General features: G+C 40.2%; 1 long non-coding RNA gene across 1 annotated transcript in view; it reads right to left on the reverse strand.

The window, feature by feature from the left end:
• The window catches only part of LOC111464022, a 17,037-nt gene extending 2,076 nt beyond the window's left edge, over positions 1-14,961 (reverse strand). The window contains exons 1-3 of the long non-coding RNA XR_002713974.1: positions 14,946-14,961; positions 1,808-1,810; positions 1,415-1,426 (exon numbers count right to left, since the gene is read on the reverse strand). This is a non-coding gene — a long non-coding RNA (uncharacterized LOC111464022). The remainder of the gene's footprint in view (positions 1-1,414; positions 1,427-1,807; positions 1,811-14,945) is intronic.
• Between the last annotated feature and the right edge of the window lie 144 nt (positions 14,962-15,105).

Raw genomic sequence — 15,105 nt, forward strand, 5'->3', positions numbered from 1 at the left:
AAAAAAAAAAAAAAAAAAAAAAAAAAAAAAAAAAAAAAAAAAAAAAAAAATATATATATATATATATATATATATATATATAAATCCTTGGATTGCCCCGTGACTGACTTTGGCATCCTACTCGTCACTTCCGTGCCACAGCTTCGCCTGAAAAATCATTTATAAACGGGATGAGTATAAAAATACTCAGTAAGGAACTCTCCTATTGGTGTCAACATATAAATCGTCAGCGATCAACCAAAACACACAGCAAGTGATTATTGCCACCACAACCTCAACGCCACCTTTACTCCTTAAAGTGGCTATTCCTAGTTGGTTACTCGAAGCACAGAGCATGTAACCATTACCACAAGGGCCTCACCTCTTTATTTCCTCCAATTGACTATCAACGGCTGGTTACCCGAGACACACAGCATATAACCCTTACTTGGATAGTCGTTTTCTAGAATCACCCTAAAGGTGACTATTGGTGGCTAGTTACCCGAAACACACAGCGTGTAACTATTACCACAACTCCTTAACCGTGGCTACCTACAAGCACAATATGTCGACAATAGACACCTATCCAGAATACACAACCTAACCATATTACACAACAATCAGATTACACAACAATCAAATTACACAACAATCAAATTACACACCAATCAGATTACACACAGCGATCAGATTATACACAATGATTAGATTACGCACACAGCAATCAGATTACACACACAGCAATTAGATTATACACAGCGATCAAATTACACACACGGCGATCAGATTACACAGCACCTAGCCATAGGACAATTCTGTTCGACCCATTTTTCAAAAAAATAAAACGTTTAGTTTCAATAGGCGTGTCCCTTACCTGAGGAGCTGCTTTCTTGGCCTTTCCTGATCAACGACGGTCTAAATCCCCTCGAACTGAGCCTTCTTCCTACGTAGGCATTGAATCTTTGCTGCGTTTAATCCTTTTGATGTCGGATCTGGCAACGACGATGGCATTCCCTCGCGGCGGCGATGTAGGTGATGGGCGGGGGTTTTTCTGATGTGGGAAAGGGCACGGAGTGGTGTGAGAAACAGTCGGTTGCGGACCGTGAGCATTGGGTGGCAGCGGCTTAAGGAAGAAAAGTGAAAAAGAGGGAAGGAAGGGCGGCGGTTGGCTAAGAGTTTGGCTCCTGTGAAGCTTATTTTTTATAACTAATTTTGTTATTGGCCCATGGGCCCAAAACGTGGGCCTACACTATTCCCCCAAAAAGAAACTTTCGTCCTAGAAAGCTTCACTTAAATACATAAGGCTTGCGCTACTTTCTTTCCGCACTAAAGAGCTCAGGGTACTTGCTCACCATTTTCTCTTCTCGTTCCCAAGTGGCTTCTTCAAGCTGGTGATTCCGCCATAATACCTTGACCAATGCAATCTCTCGATTACGTAGGGTTTTCACTTCTCTATCCACAATTTGCACTGATTCTTCCTCATAGTTCAAACCCTTATCCAACCGCAGAGGTTTGAAATCTATCACATGCGATGGGTCAAATATGTATAGTGCAACACCGATACATAGAACACAGTGTGGACTCCTGAGAGTACAGGTGGTAGGGCCAATCGGTAAGCTACTTGTCCCACTCGCTCCAAGATCTCAAATGGTCCGATGAAGCGTGGGCTTAACTTTCCTTTGCGCCCAAACCTAAGAACACTTTTCATGGGAGCCACCTTAAGGAATACTTTGTCTCCCATCTCAAACTCCAAATCTCTTCGTCTCACATCGGCATAACTCTTTTCCCTGCTTTTGGCTGTATGCATTCTAGTTCTTATTTTCTGGACAGCCTCATTAGTTGCTTGTACTAAGTTGGGGCCCAACAACTTGCGTTCTCACACTTCATCCCAACACACTGGGGATCGACACTTCTTCCCATATAAGGCCTCAGAAGATGTCATACCTAACGTCGCTTGATAACTGTTGTTATAAGCGAACTCTATGAGATACAAGTGTGTGTCCCAGCTACCGGCAAAGTCCAACATACAGGCCCGTAACATGTCCTCCAGAATTTGGTTTAAGCATTCAGTTTGCCCATCCGTCTGTGGGTGGAATGTTGCACTAAACTCTAGTCGTGTACCCAACGCTTTCTGAAGGCTTTTCCAAAACTTTGATGTGAAACGGGGATCCCTATCTGACACAATAGATACCGATACCCCGTACAATCTTGTTACTTCCTTCAAGTACAACTGAGCCCATTTATCCACGGAATACGTGGATTTCCCTGGCAGGAAGTGAGCTGACTTTGTGAGTCTATCAACCACAACCCATATAACTGTGTAGCCTCTGGCCGTCCTCGGTAATCCCACGATAAAGTCCATGGTGATGTTCTTCCACTTCCATTCAAGTACACTAAGTGGTTGTAATAGCCCCGCTGACTTCTGCCTTTGGGCTTTGACTTGTTGACAAACCAGACACTTGCTCACAAACTCGGCCACATCATGTTTCATATTCTGCCACCAATAATGTCGTTTCAAATCCTGATACATCTTGGTACTATCAAGATGTAGGGCGAATGGCGAGTGGTGAGCCTCGTAGGATTTCTACCTTTAGTTCTTCTTCATTTGGCACACACAATCACCCATGGTACAAAAGCCCCCCATTGGATGTCAATGAAAACTCCTCTGTCTGATTGACATCTATCAAACGTCTTTTTCCAACCAAATCTGGATCACCATATTGTTTATCAATAAGCCGTTGCCTCAAAGTCGGTTTTATCGCTAACTGGGCCAATTGAGCAGCGACCTCCCCCATGGCCACCGCTACACCGGCGCGTTTCTGATCCTGCTGGATCGCTTTTTGTGTGGTGATTAGAGCGGACGTGTGAGCTAATTTTTGGCTCAACGCATCGGCTACCACATTCGCCTTTCCCGAGTGATAGAGTATCTCCACGTCATAGTCTTTAACCAACTCCAACCACCTGCGTTGTCTCATGTTTAACTCATTCTGAGTAAAGAAGTATTTAAGACTCTTGTGGTCTGTGAAAATTATGTTTAACTCCTTCTGAGTAAAGAAGTATTTAAGACTCTTGTGGTCAGTGAAAATTTGGGTCCTTTCTCCATAAAGGTAGTGTATCTAAATCTTTAGTGCAAATACCACTGCTGCGAGTTCTAGGTCGTGGGTGGGATAGTTTCACTTGTATTCTTTTAGTTAACGCGAAGTATAGGCAATAACCTTCCCATGTTGCATGAGGACACACCCTAACCCCCTTTTTGAAGCATCACTGTAACTACAAAGCCTCCATCTCTTGACGGCACAGTAAGTATCAGGGCTGTTACTAACCTCTGTTTAAGTTTCTGGAAACTATCCTCGCACTGATCATTCCAGGTGAATGACTTTCTTTGCTTGGTCAACTCAGTGAGGGGGGTGGCGATCTTGGAGAAATCCTACACAAACCGCCGATAATACCCTGTTAGACCAAGGAAACTTCGTACCTCAGTCACTGTGGTCGAGCGAGGCCAATGCGTCACCGCTTCAATCTTTGCTAGGTCTATGGTGATTCTCATTCGTGAAACTCCATGCCTAAGAAATCCCGCCTGTTCTGCCCAGAATTCACACTTGGAGAACTTTGCAAACAGCTTATTCATTCTCAAAATGGTCAACACTTTCCTGAGATGTTCCTTTTGTTGTTCCCTAATCTTGGAATACACAAGGATATCATCAATGAAGACGATCATGAAGTTGTCTAAGAATTCTCTGAACACTTGTTCATCAACCCCATAAATGCTGCTAGAGCGTTGGTCAAGCCAAACGACATTACCATAAACTCGTAATGTCCATACCTTGTGCGAAAGACTGTCTTTAAGATATCACTCTCCTTAATCCTCAACTGATGATAGCTTGACCATAAGTCAATCTTTGAGAACACAACTGCTCCTTGCAACTGATCGAACAGGTCGTCGATCCGGGGTAAAGGATACTTGTGTTTAATTGTCATTTTGTTAAGTTCGCGATAGTCCATGCACAAGCGCATAGAGCCGTCCTTCTTCTTCACAAATATCTGGGGCTCCCCAAGGAGACACACTTGGTCATATAAAGCCTTTGTTTAGTAGTAGCTCTTGAAGCTGCAACTTTAGTTCTTTCAATTCAGCAGGGGCCATTCTGTACGGGGCTCTTGATATAGGGGTTGTTCCTGGCTCAAGTACAATTTCGAATTCCACCTCACGCTCCGAGGGTAGGCTGGAGATCTTTTGGGAACACGTCAACGAATTCTCTCACTACTGGCATTGAGTTAATGCTTGCCTCAGTTCACCCTAATTCCACCACATGAGCTAATATCCCCCAAGCACCTTGGGATAACATCTTCCTTGCCTTTAATGTTGAGACTATCCTTGAGACCGTTCCCACCTTGGTCCCCTTGAATTTGAAGCTTGGCTGACTAGGAGGCCTGAACACAACCTCTTTGTTGAAGCAATCAATGGATGCATGGTTTTTAGCTAACCACTCCATCCCTAAGATGACGTCAAAATTGGCCATATCTAAGACTATCAACGTCACATCTATCGTGTGGTTTGACACACACAATTGACAATCTTTTACCCTCTCGAAGGCTTCCATACTTACCCCTGCTGAGGTACCCACAGACAGCCCGTACCCTAGCGGTTCAACTTCTACTCTTGCATGTTTTACAGGGTTATTGAAGATAAAAGAGTGGGTTGACCTAGAATCAAATAAGACCCATGCGTAGTACCAAAAAATAGAGAGCGTACCTGTGACTGCAGTGTTGGAGTTTTTTTGCCTCCTAGCAAGTGGTAGCATACATTCGCCACTATTGCAGAGCTGGCCTCGGGTTTGAGGTCGGTTGATTATCAGGGGGTCTATTGGTACTAGTTTCTCTCTCTTGGGTGTAATGCGCGACAACGTGGCCTTCTTGGTGACAATTGAAACATACCCTATTCTTAAACCTGCACCATCCTGGGTGACGTCTCCCATAGTTTGTGCAACGTGGTCTGTCATGTGGCGTGTTCTGTGGGTGAGCCTTTTGTTGCCTGCGCTCTTGGTTTAAATTTGTCTTGGCCTAGTGCCAAGGTACCTTTGAGGAGGTAGGTGACGTTTGCTCTCTCTTTCTCTTCTGGTCAACCGACGTGTTTAAGTGGGTTTGGGTGTCTTCTGTTGGATATTCCCTAACATCGAGCGTCTCGACAAGTCGGAGTGCTGTTACATAGTCAGGTGGAAGGTGAGCTAACACCGCCCCTCAGACATCGGGCCGCAAACCCATAACAAAACATTCTACTTTCAGCTCTTCTGTTGAGACCATTATTGGGGCGAAACAGGACAGACAGGTGAACTCTCGTTCATACTCCTCTACTGACCTGTTTCCCTGCTCTATGCTTAGGAATTCACATTGCTTCTTATATCGCACCACTGGTTTGAAGCATTTTTGGAGAAACGTTGTTCTAAACTACGCCCAGGTGATGTCATCTCATCTGCAGCAATCGCCTGGGAGGCTGATTGCCACCACAGTTTAGCATCTTCGCGTAACAGGTAGGTCACGCAACTCAGTCTACGTAGAATATTTCATCAATAGCCAACAACCATAATTCAACTACGATAGGGTCCTTGGATTTTCCTTTGAATACTTCGGGGTCCCGACGTTTGAAAGCTAGAAAATACTCGCTTCCTTCTGATGCGTCTGCGTCCCCTTAGTTGTGATGGGTCGTCTGTCTGGCACTTTGCTTTAAGGTCGGGATTAGTTGTGTCAAGTGCCCATTTGTCTGTGCCATGGATTGCATCAGTCCCATCATCACAGTCATATTAGGTACTTCCAGAATATCAAAGTTTGCTCTTGATAGACCAGATGGGGGAACTCCTATCCCCGGATTTGGGTTCGCATTTACTGACTGTTCTTGAGGTGGGGCCTCTAAAGATGGGTTCTCCTATACCCTTGCCAGCCAGCTTCAAGCACGTTTACCTCCTCAATTTGTTACTTGGCCAGACATCCTTTCGCTTGTTTCGTTTCTAATCCACAATTAATTACCTCGTAAAGTTTCTTTTCTTTTTTTTTAGCCGAGTATTATACCACGTGTATTATACACTACTTTATGACTGACGAGTACATAAAACTACACATGATAGTCAATCACAATATCAATGCTCGACAATACATATTTGTACATTAAGCAGCATGCATTATCCACTAATTTTGTGTTACAAGCATACATAAAATCATCCATGACAACCAAGGTAATTTCAATATTCGACAATACATATTCCTCTATTTTATGGGCAAGCGTACCTGGAAGTGACGAGGGTTTGCCGTTTAGTCATGGGCGACTCTTTGGCTTACTATGTAAGCAATCTACAGAATCCCATAACTGGGCCTGATACCAACTGTAACGACCCGACTCAGCATATCAGTAGCGGTCAAGACCATTACAAAAAATAATGTAATTTATTTGGAAAAGAATGAAAACCATGCAAAACGATCATTTATTAGAAATCAAGTGCGGGGTACCCTTTAAAATTTAAAAAACAATGTTGCCTAAAGATATTCAAAACAAAGTAGGAAATTTAAAATAAAAAGAAAATCTGGTGTGACCGCCTGGTTCCCACAAACTAGGCATCCATAACATAGTTTAAATTAATAACAAAAGTGTGGAAACGTCTCTCCCATAAAATGAGACTACAAAAAAAAAAAAACATAAAAATCCTTGAATCGCCCAGTGACTGACTTTGTCATCCTACTCGTCACCTCCGTGCCACAGCTTCGCCTAAAAAATCATTTTAAAAACGGGATGAGTATAAAAATACTTAGTAAGGAACTCCCCTATTGGGGTCAACATATAAATCGTCTGCGATCAACCAAAACACACAGCAGGTGATTATTGCCAGAACCTCAACGCCACCTTTACTCCTTAAAGTGGCTATTCCTAGTTGGTTACCCGAAGCACACAGCGTGTAATCATTACCACAAGGACCTCACCTCCTTATTTTCTCCAATTGACTATCAACGGCTGGTTACCCGAAACACACAACGTGTAACCCTTACCTGGATAGTCGTTTTCTAGAATCACCCTAAAGGTGACTATTGGTGGCTAGTTACCCGAAACACACAGCGTGTAACTATTACCACAACTCCTTAACCGTGGCTACCTACTAGCACAATATGCCGGCAATGGACACCTATCCAGACTACACAACCTAACCATATTACACCACAATCAGATTACACACAATTACACATAGTGATCAGATTACACACAACAATCAGATTACACACACATCGATCAGATGACACACACGGCGGTTAGATTACACACACGACGATCATATTACACTCGGCAATCAGATTACACAGTACCTAGCCAATAGGACAATTCTGTTCGACCCATTTTTCAAAAAAAACAAAACGTTCAGATTACACACACGGCGATCATATTACACTCAGCAATCAGATTACACAACACCTAGCCATAGGACAATTCTGTTCGACCCATTTTTCAAAAAAACAAAACGTTTAGTTTCAATAGATGTGTCCCTTACCTAAGGAGCTGCTCTCTTGGCCTTTCCTAATCAACGACGGTCTGACTCCCCTCGAACTGAGCCTTCTTCCTACGTAGGCGTTGAATCTTTGCTGCGTTTAATCCTCTTGATGTCGGATCTGGCAACAACGATGGCGTTCCCTCGCAGCGGCAATGTAGGTGATGGGCAGGGGTTTTTCTGATGTGGGAAGGGCACGAAGTGGTGTGGGAAACAGTCGGCTGTGGGACCGTGAGCGTTGGGTGGCAACGACTTAAGGAAGAAAAGTGAAAAAGAGGGAAGGAAGGGCGGCGGCTGGCTAAGGGTTTGGCTCCTCTGCTAAACCCTGGAGCTTATTATTATTTTTTTTTTATAACTGTTATTTTGTTATTGGCCCATGGGCCCAAAACGTGGGCCTTACAAAACCAAAGAACAAGAAGAAAACGTGGTCGTGAGAGCTCAAGAGAAGGGAACTTCCATTGACAAACGACAACAAACCGAGATAACTCTCTATTTTATTCTCTTTTCTTAGTCCATCAATTTTACATGATTGAGATGCGGATTCTTCTGTTTAATTCAGTTTGTATGGAGAGCTAAACTTTATAGGGGAGGTGAGAGAGTTTTATATAGTTTAAGTATGTTGACGGTATGATTTTAGTTTATTTAAGAGTTGTTGTTAATGTGTTTAATTAGCTACTTTACATACATAGTTGTTCTCTTAGTCGGGAGAAGAAAGGGAGCAATGAATTCCTCTTTTAACACCCTAGTTTCATAGGAAGGAGACTTAAAGAGTAATGAAGGGTTAGAAATAATTATTCTCCTAGAGCCTTGTTAATATAAATTACAACGATTATGAAAATAATCCTCATTCATGACCCTTGGAAGTGGGCTTGAAAATCTACCACAAAACTCAACAACTCATCTATTTAGGTTCCCTTATTATAGTTGATTTTCTCATCATTTTCTATTTTTCGACAGCCGTGGTACTCTATTTTAGTTTTGTTTAGGTAGTTAAAATCACCAACACCCATTTGAATGTTACCGAAAAACTCACTTAATTTTCTGTGATAAAATTAACCAAAACGATAGGTTCCCTGTAGAATCGATAATTTATTTATTACTTACTACTTGTGATAGTGTATACTTGTACTTATTCTTGTGAATTTTACATCATTTTATTATATACATCCACAAGCGATCAAGTTTTTTGCACCACCATGGGTGATGCAGATTGCCTGACAACGAATATGAAACCAATATGTGTATATTATATGTGATACGTTTGTTTATGATTTGTGATGTTTATGTATCCTTGTATTGATGTGAAACGAATGCCACGTATGCATGTAGTCCATTACACTACTTTAAAAAATGAACTTAAACGCTGAAATTGAAATGTATGTCTTACATGTGTGATTGTGATGGATTGATAATTTTTGCCTTGAATACACGTTCCATGAAGGAATTATGTTATGGAATGTAAAGAAAAGAAAATTATTAAAAGTTATGTTATGAAACGTAAATCACGGGACCTCATGTATGTATGTATGTCATATGCATCGGGATACTTTCACATTATGATATGTTAGTACGGATACCTACGTTTGATATTTATGTTTGCCATGATATCAAGTGGGCCTATTTTATGTGACGTCTGGTGACGTGTAATACGTTGTACTCGACTAAGTTACACCTAGGGAGTACGTATACAAGCCCACCTGGTGGGCCCATGTGTGTGTATGTGGGCCGTGTGTGGAGAAGTACCAAAAATTCATCCCTATCCGGATCTAAAAAGAGCCTAAGGTTATGTAAAGCATATAAAAGATAGGCTTCACTCATGTTTTGCATGTGTTTGCATATCTAACCCTAAAAGTGGGGTGACCTAATGAGTATCTCATAAAATACTCAAAGCCACGTGCTACCTTAATTTTTCAGGTAAAAGTAAAGCTTCATGCATGAATGACCGTGAACGCTGAGAAGACTAGTGGAAGTTGGTATGGGGCATAATAGAGCCGTTTTCGTTAGGTTTTTTGTTTTTTGTTTTTTTTAAGCTTTATATTCATTTTAAACCATGTTAAACAGAATTTTTTAAGGTTTTAAATCGATTATGTCAGTCGGTGGCATTAAGTTCAAAATGTTTATTATGAATTTCTACATTATGATTTAAGTATGCACGAGTTGACGTCCCTAATTAGGCTAAGAAAATTAAGGGTGTTACACATGCTGGTACCACTGGACACGTGTCGTCAGATATCAAGCAAGTTACTAGTCTATTCTATAGTAAAGCCACTTACTTGGTTGGCCTTAGCAGGAGTTCTACCTAGTTTAACTATAACTTAGCATCCGTTCCTCGAAAGTGATGGTGTTACTATAACACGTGTGGAAGAAATTTAGATCTTAGGCACTCTAGGTACATCAATTATAGTAAATTAGCTAGCATGTTCAAAAGCATTAAAACTCAATGAGTTTGAATACTAACCTTTTGTAGTTCAAATTCCTTTTTCCTCATGAACCAGTTTCGAACCACTACTAATGTCTTCGCTACTATTCTCCAGCCTTAGAACGGGATTGTGGAATCGAGTGAGCGACTAAACTTGATAGGAATTTAGTATATGTAAAGAGAGAGTGTTGAGAGATTTTCTCAAAGCAAAATTTCCATGTAGGTTGATCACTCTATTTATAGAGTCATATTTGCCATTACCAAATTGTGACACTCAAAATTTCACTCAAATTTGTGGAATTTGTGGGATTATGTGACAAGTATGCAAATTTGAGTTAACAAAATTTTGACACTCAAAATTCCACTCAAATTTGTGGGATTATGTGGCAAACATGCAAGTTTGGTTAAACTATATATTGACACTCAATATTCCATTAACTCAAATATAGATTTTTCCATTAAGTAAGTCAACATTTTGACTTTCTTATTTTAATTCAGCCATTAATTTAAATAATTAATTTCAAATCAAAATAATATTAAATGATTAATTAAACAATTTAATTAATATATAACATTAAATCAAATGTCAATCCCAATCAATCTCGGCACATATGTATTATTCCTATTCATAATTAAAATATCTAAATCTTATTTAAATATCTCCAATACTCTTTTTTTTTGTTTAATTCATAATTAAAACAAAATGCGGTTAAATATATTATATATATTTAGCATATATTCCCTAATTTGAATTCGAACACTTTGAACTCACTCGTCACGTTGTTCTAAGGTTTAGTCCGATATGAGCTAGTAGGGGGACCTAATGGACCTACAAATCATGGGCTTCAATGATCCAAGATTAACCGGCTAAACTCATTAACCTTGTTAACCAACATTCGTTAACTACTAGGACACTCCACTATAGCCTAGTAGTTGCACTCCCCTCACTATAGATATATTTTTGTCCATTTGATATAACCATGATTAGTAAGTCGATCATTCACAGGTTGTTCATAACTAGAGCTGGGTCAATTTACTATTTTAACCCTAAAGTTACTTCTTGTTGTTTAAGTCTCATTGATCCTCTAATGAAGAATTGGTTTGTGGTCCAACCACCGAACTGAATCCCTCTCGGGCCAATGAGAGAGTGGGGCCCCTTGTTCAAGACTTAGAGTTAGTACTTAAGGGAACAACCTCTCTACTGTCCCTAAAAGCAGGTAGGAGTGAATTCCATCTTACACCCTATGTCCCCAACTATTCACCCAGTCTTACCCCTGAAATGGGAGGCTTATTAAGTCGGCGAACTCGGGCTACTCTCACCCATGCAAATCTAAAGATAATTCCGAATAAACAGGAGTTCCTAGTTAGCTCAGGATTAAGATCGAGTTACTTAGGTCATCGAATGAAAAAATCAGTCTCAACAGTAAACGACATTATTAAGTGAGAGAGGTTTTTTTTTATGATCCGATCTTATGCAATACTCATTGCAAAGGACGCCCCCCACTTACATGTCTCCACATGTACAATTTAGTGATCACATTGTTTATATCATATACAAAAGTGGGCCGCATCCGTAGTGTCCCTAGAATAAGGTACTCAGCCTTATCCCTGTACTATTGATAATTTTGACTACATACTTGAACTTGATCCACTCTTATGTCTCTGCATATAGTTCAAGTAATCATACTATAGCCAGAGTGCTCTTAGTTTATTGGATTTAGATTAATGATTGTAAAATTCACTTTATTCAATAACAATCTTTACTGAATAAACATCAATAATAATTTTATTGAAAACAGACTATGTGTTTTAGGACATAAAACCCAACAAAAAGCTGCTCCAAATGTCGACCATTCATCACCTTTCATTAGTATTTTAGAATTTAATAATAATTCCAACTGACATATGTGAAATACGGCATTAAAACAACCTCAATTACCTTAATTAGGGTCGAAAATAGGTTTGAAACGGTCAGAACGGTGAAAATTGAGCTAAAATTGGAGTACCCGAGCCGATCAGCCGATTTGGAGCCGAAGGAATCGAAGGAGCCGATTCCAACTGTTGAGCCGAAGGAGCTGCTCGCTGTAGGTGCACCATGTTGCACAACAGGAGGTCGATGCGTGTGTAGGTAGTTTTTGGTCGTGGAGGGTGTGCACGGTTCACTTTCGGGTACACGGGTCTCATCTGTTGTAGGCTGGGCTGATGAGGTGATTGGGCCTCGATTCATGGGCTGTAGGCGATGCGGGTAACAGATGTGCAGGTTAGCTGTTAGGGGTAGACTAGTTACAGGTTGGGGCTCGGTTCACGTTGGTTGCAGCGAATGGATGGGCAGTTGTTACAGGTTGAATCTGACCCAAATCCGAATTCCATGGATCCTTTCTTCTTTACCCGACTTCTGCGTGGTTTTTCAATGGCGACTTTTCTCTCTCCTCTATTCGACGTTTTCGATGCCATTTTTCGTCCTTTTTCTTTCTCTACTTCTCTATCCACCTCTCTTCTTCCCTTTCCTGAAGTCTTGTAACTTGAAAAGTGCTACAACCAAAAATCTATAAGCATCTCAACAAACCAAATTCTCGACCTTGTTACCGACGACGACGCAAATAGGAGGGATGCAAAACTTACCTTAGATTGATGTATAGTCGTCGAGGATCCTTTTCGTGGCGTGATTCAAGCGTTTCCATGTCAAGTTTGGTCGTTTTGGCCACGGGTTCAGATCTCGCTGAAAAACCTCGCCAAATTGGTTTGGTCGAGTTTTTCGTCTTTTTTCTTCCTCTATTTCTCCATCCATCTATTTATCTAAAATAAAATACAAATTTTATACATGATAAACTTGAGATCTAAAAAAATAAAATGGGGTGCAAGGAATTAAACTCCATATCTCTTGCATGCAAAGTGAACCCTCAAAATAAAAAAAAATGGAGGTGTAGGGAATTGAACCCCGTGCCTCTCGCATGCAAAGCAAGCGCTCTACCATATGAGCTACACCCCTCTATTTCTCTAAAATAAAAGACGTTGTATGAAAAAATAGGGCAATTATGTTTTGCATCTAAAAAAAGGAGTAATTATAATTTTATACATGATAATTTTTAATATCTAAAATTTATAAAAATGGTAAAATTTATAAAAAATGGAAGTGCAGGGAATTGAACCCCGTGCCTATCGCATGCGAAGCGAGCGCTCTATCATATGAGCTACACTCCTCCATTTCTTTGAAAAAAAAGACATTGTATGAAAAATTAGGGTAACTAGGTTTTGAAATCAAAAAATTGGGTAACTATAATTTTATATAGGATATCTAAAATATAAAAATGGATGGGTAGGGAATTGAATCTCATGCCTCTCGCATGCACTCTACCATACGAGGTAAATCCCCTTTATTTCTTTAAAATAAAAGACATTGTATGAAAAATTAGGGCAATTAAGTTTTGCATTTAAAAAAATAGGATAATTATAATTTTATACATCATAATTTGATATGTAATATATAAAAATAGATGTAACGACCCTAGATACCTAAAGTCTCTACCATCATCTTAATCTAAGCTTATATACGGAATATAGCAATAATTTTCAAACATAAATATACTTCATCAATGAAAACACCGCCATGGTCTTACGTGTTCAAAATATAATTTAAAAATGAAATTGAAAATGATAATGAAATAAATTTAAAAACATGAAAGACATAACAACCTATTCTAACCTAATTCTAGGAAATTAAATATACTTCTATCCTATGCACGTGTCATGGTCTCTACTTTGCGATGCCACCGTCAACTGTACATGGACGCCTTTCCTTTACCTGAAACATGATGTAGCACACGGTCTGAGTATTTCGAAGATTACTCATTAAGTGACCCCACCATAGGGGTCGTAAAAATTATAAACACATGCAACAGTGCTCTAGGGGCCTATCATTAAATCATCCTAGAGGTGCCCTACAGTCTAGACTAACTTAGATGTGTAATACTTCCCTACACAGGACCCACATGTGTGAGTGTGAATCTTGAGGTGGTTAGCACCCCCTTGGACCCATCATCGTTGAGTTAGCTGTCCGTAGTGATGTCTGGAGGACAGCGGGTTCCTAAGTGTCATGCTTGACATGATCACCGTCATCATTGTAATGTGTGCTTCCTCAATCATCATCATCAAAGGGAAAGTATCCTGATGCTTATGTACATACATAAATGCATGAGTTACTTCTAACTTCTCATCTTTTAAAACGTCTTTATGGAACAACCCCAGTCTCATCTGTGGATTACTATTAGTAATATATGCGCATTAACTTCTCTTCTTAACGTCCTATTAATATTTTGTAGGGTTGTGTCCTAGGTCGAATTATCAACATAATGCAATATGGCATTCATAACATGCATCTCAATTTAATATGAAAAAAAAAAGTCATATTAAGGTAAACAACATTATGCATCATCATCACATATCGTCGTCATAATACTACCGAAAATACATCATGCTCATCATCACACATCATCAAACGTCATCATACATCTTAATATATAAGTCATACGTCATAATTATAAAGCATAAAGGACACGTGCTGGTGTCACTAGACAAATGTCGTCAGATATCATTGGGTAAGCATAAAGGACACGTGCTGGTGCCACTGGCGTTCGAAGTCTCGTTGGAATCCAACAGAATACGATTTAGGGTTTTGTGATCTATTATCGGGTAAAGAAGATGGTTTGTCGGTCGAGTCGAGTCAATTTGTCAACATTCGAATACCCACGATCACGCAGAGTCTAACCTATCACCTCAACATAATTGTCTCGGGCCAACCAGTTGCTCACAACCCATAATCTAGCCCACAATTAATCAAATTATAAAAGCCCAGATGTAATCCGCTGGCCACAGTCCAGGCCCAACACGATTCCGGCCGAAGTGAAGGCATCGACCCAGTAGATTTGCGACCCGTCGGCAAGCCTACGACCCGCGACCTATGCCCAGAAGACTCGCGTGTATTTGGCTCAAACGTGTGCACAACGTCAGCTTGACTCTGTTTTTCGGACGGCTCGACTTGGCGGCTTGGCGTCTTGACTTAATCGGCTCGTTTTTTTACCCTTCTGAAGCCATTTCTAACCTTATTTAAGCCATTTGAGGTCAGTATGACTTTTATTTACCAAATATGATTAGTTTAGGAACTTATATTGATAATTAAACATAATGTTT

This window comes from Cucurbita moschata, unplaced genomic scaffold, assembly GCF_002738365.1.
Source record: "Cucurbita moschata cultivar Rifu unplaced genomic scaffold, Cmos_1.0 Cmo_Scf00029, whole genome shotgun sequence".
In the NCBI taxonomy this organism is placed as follows: Eukaryota; Viridiplantae; Streptophyta; class Magnoliopsida; order Cucurbitales; family Cucurbitaceae; genus Cucurbita; species Cucurbita moschata.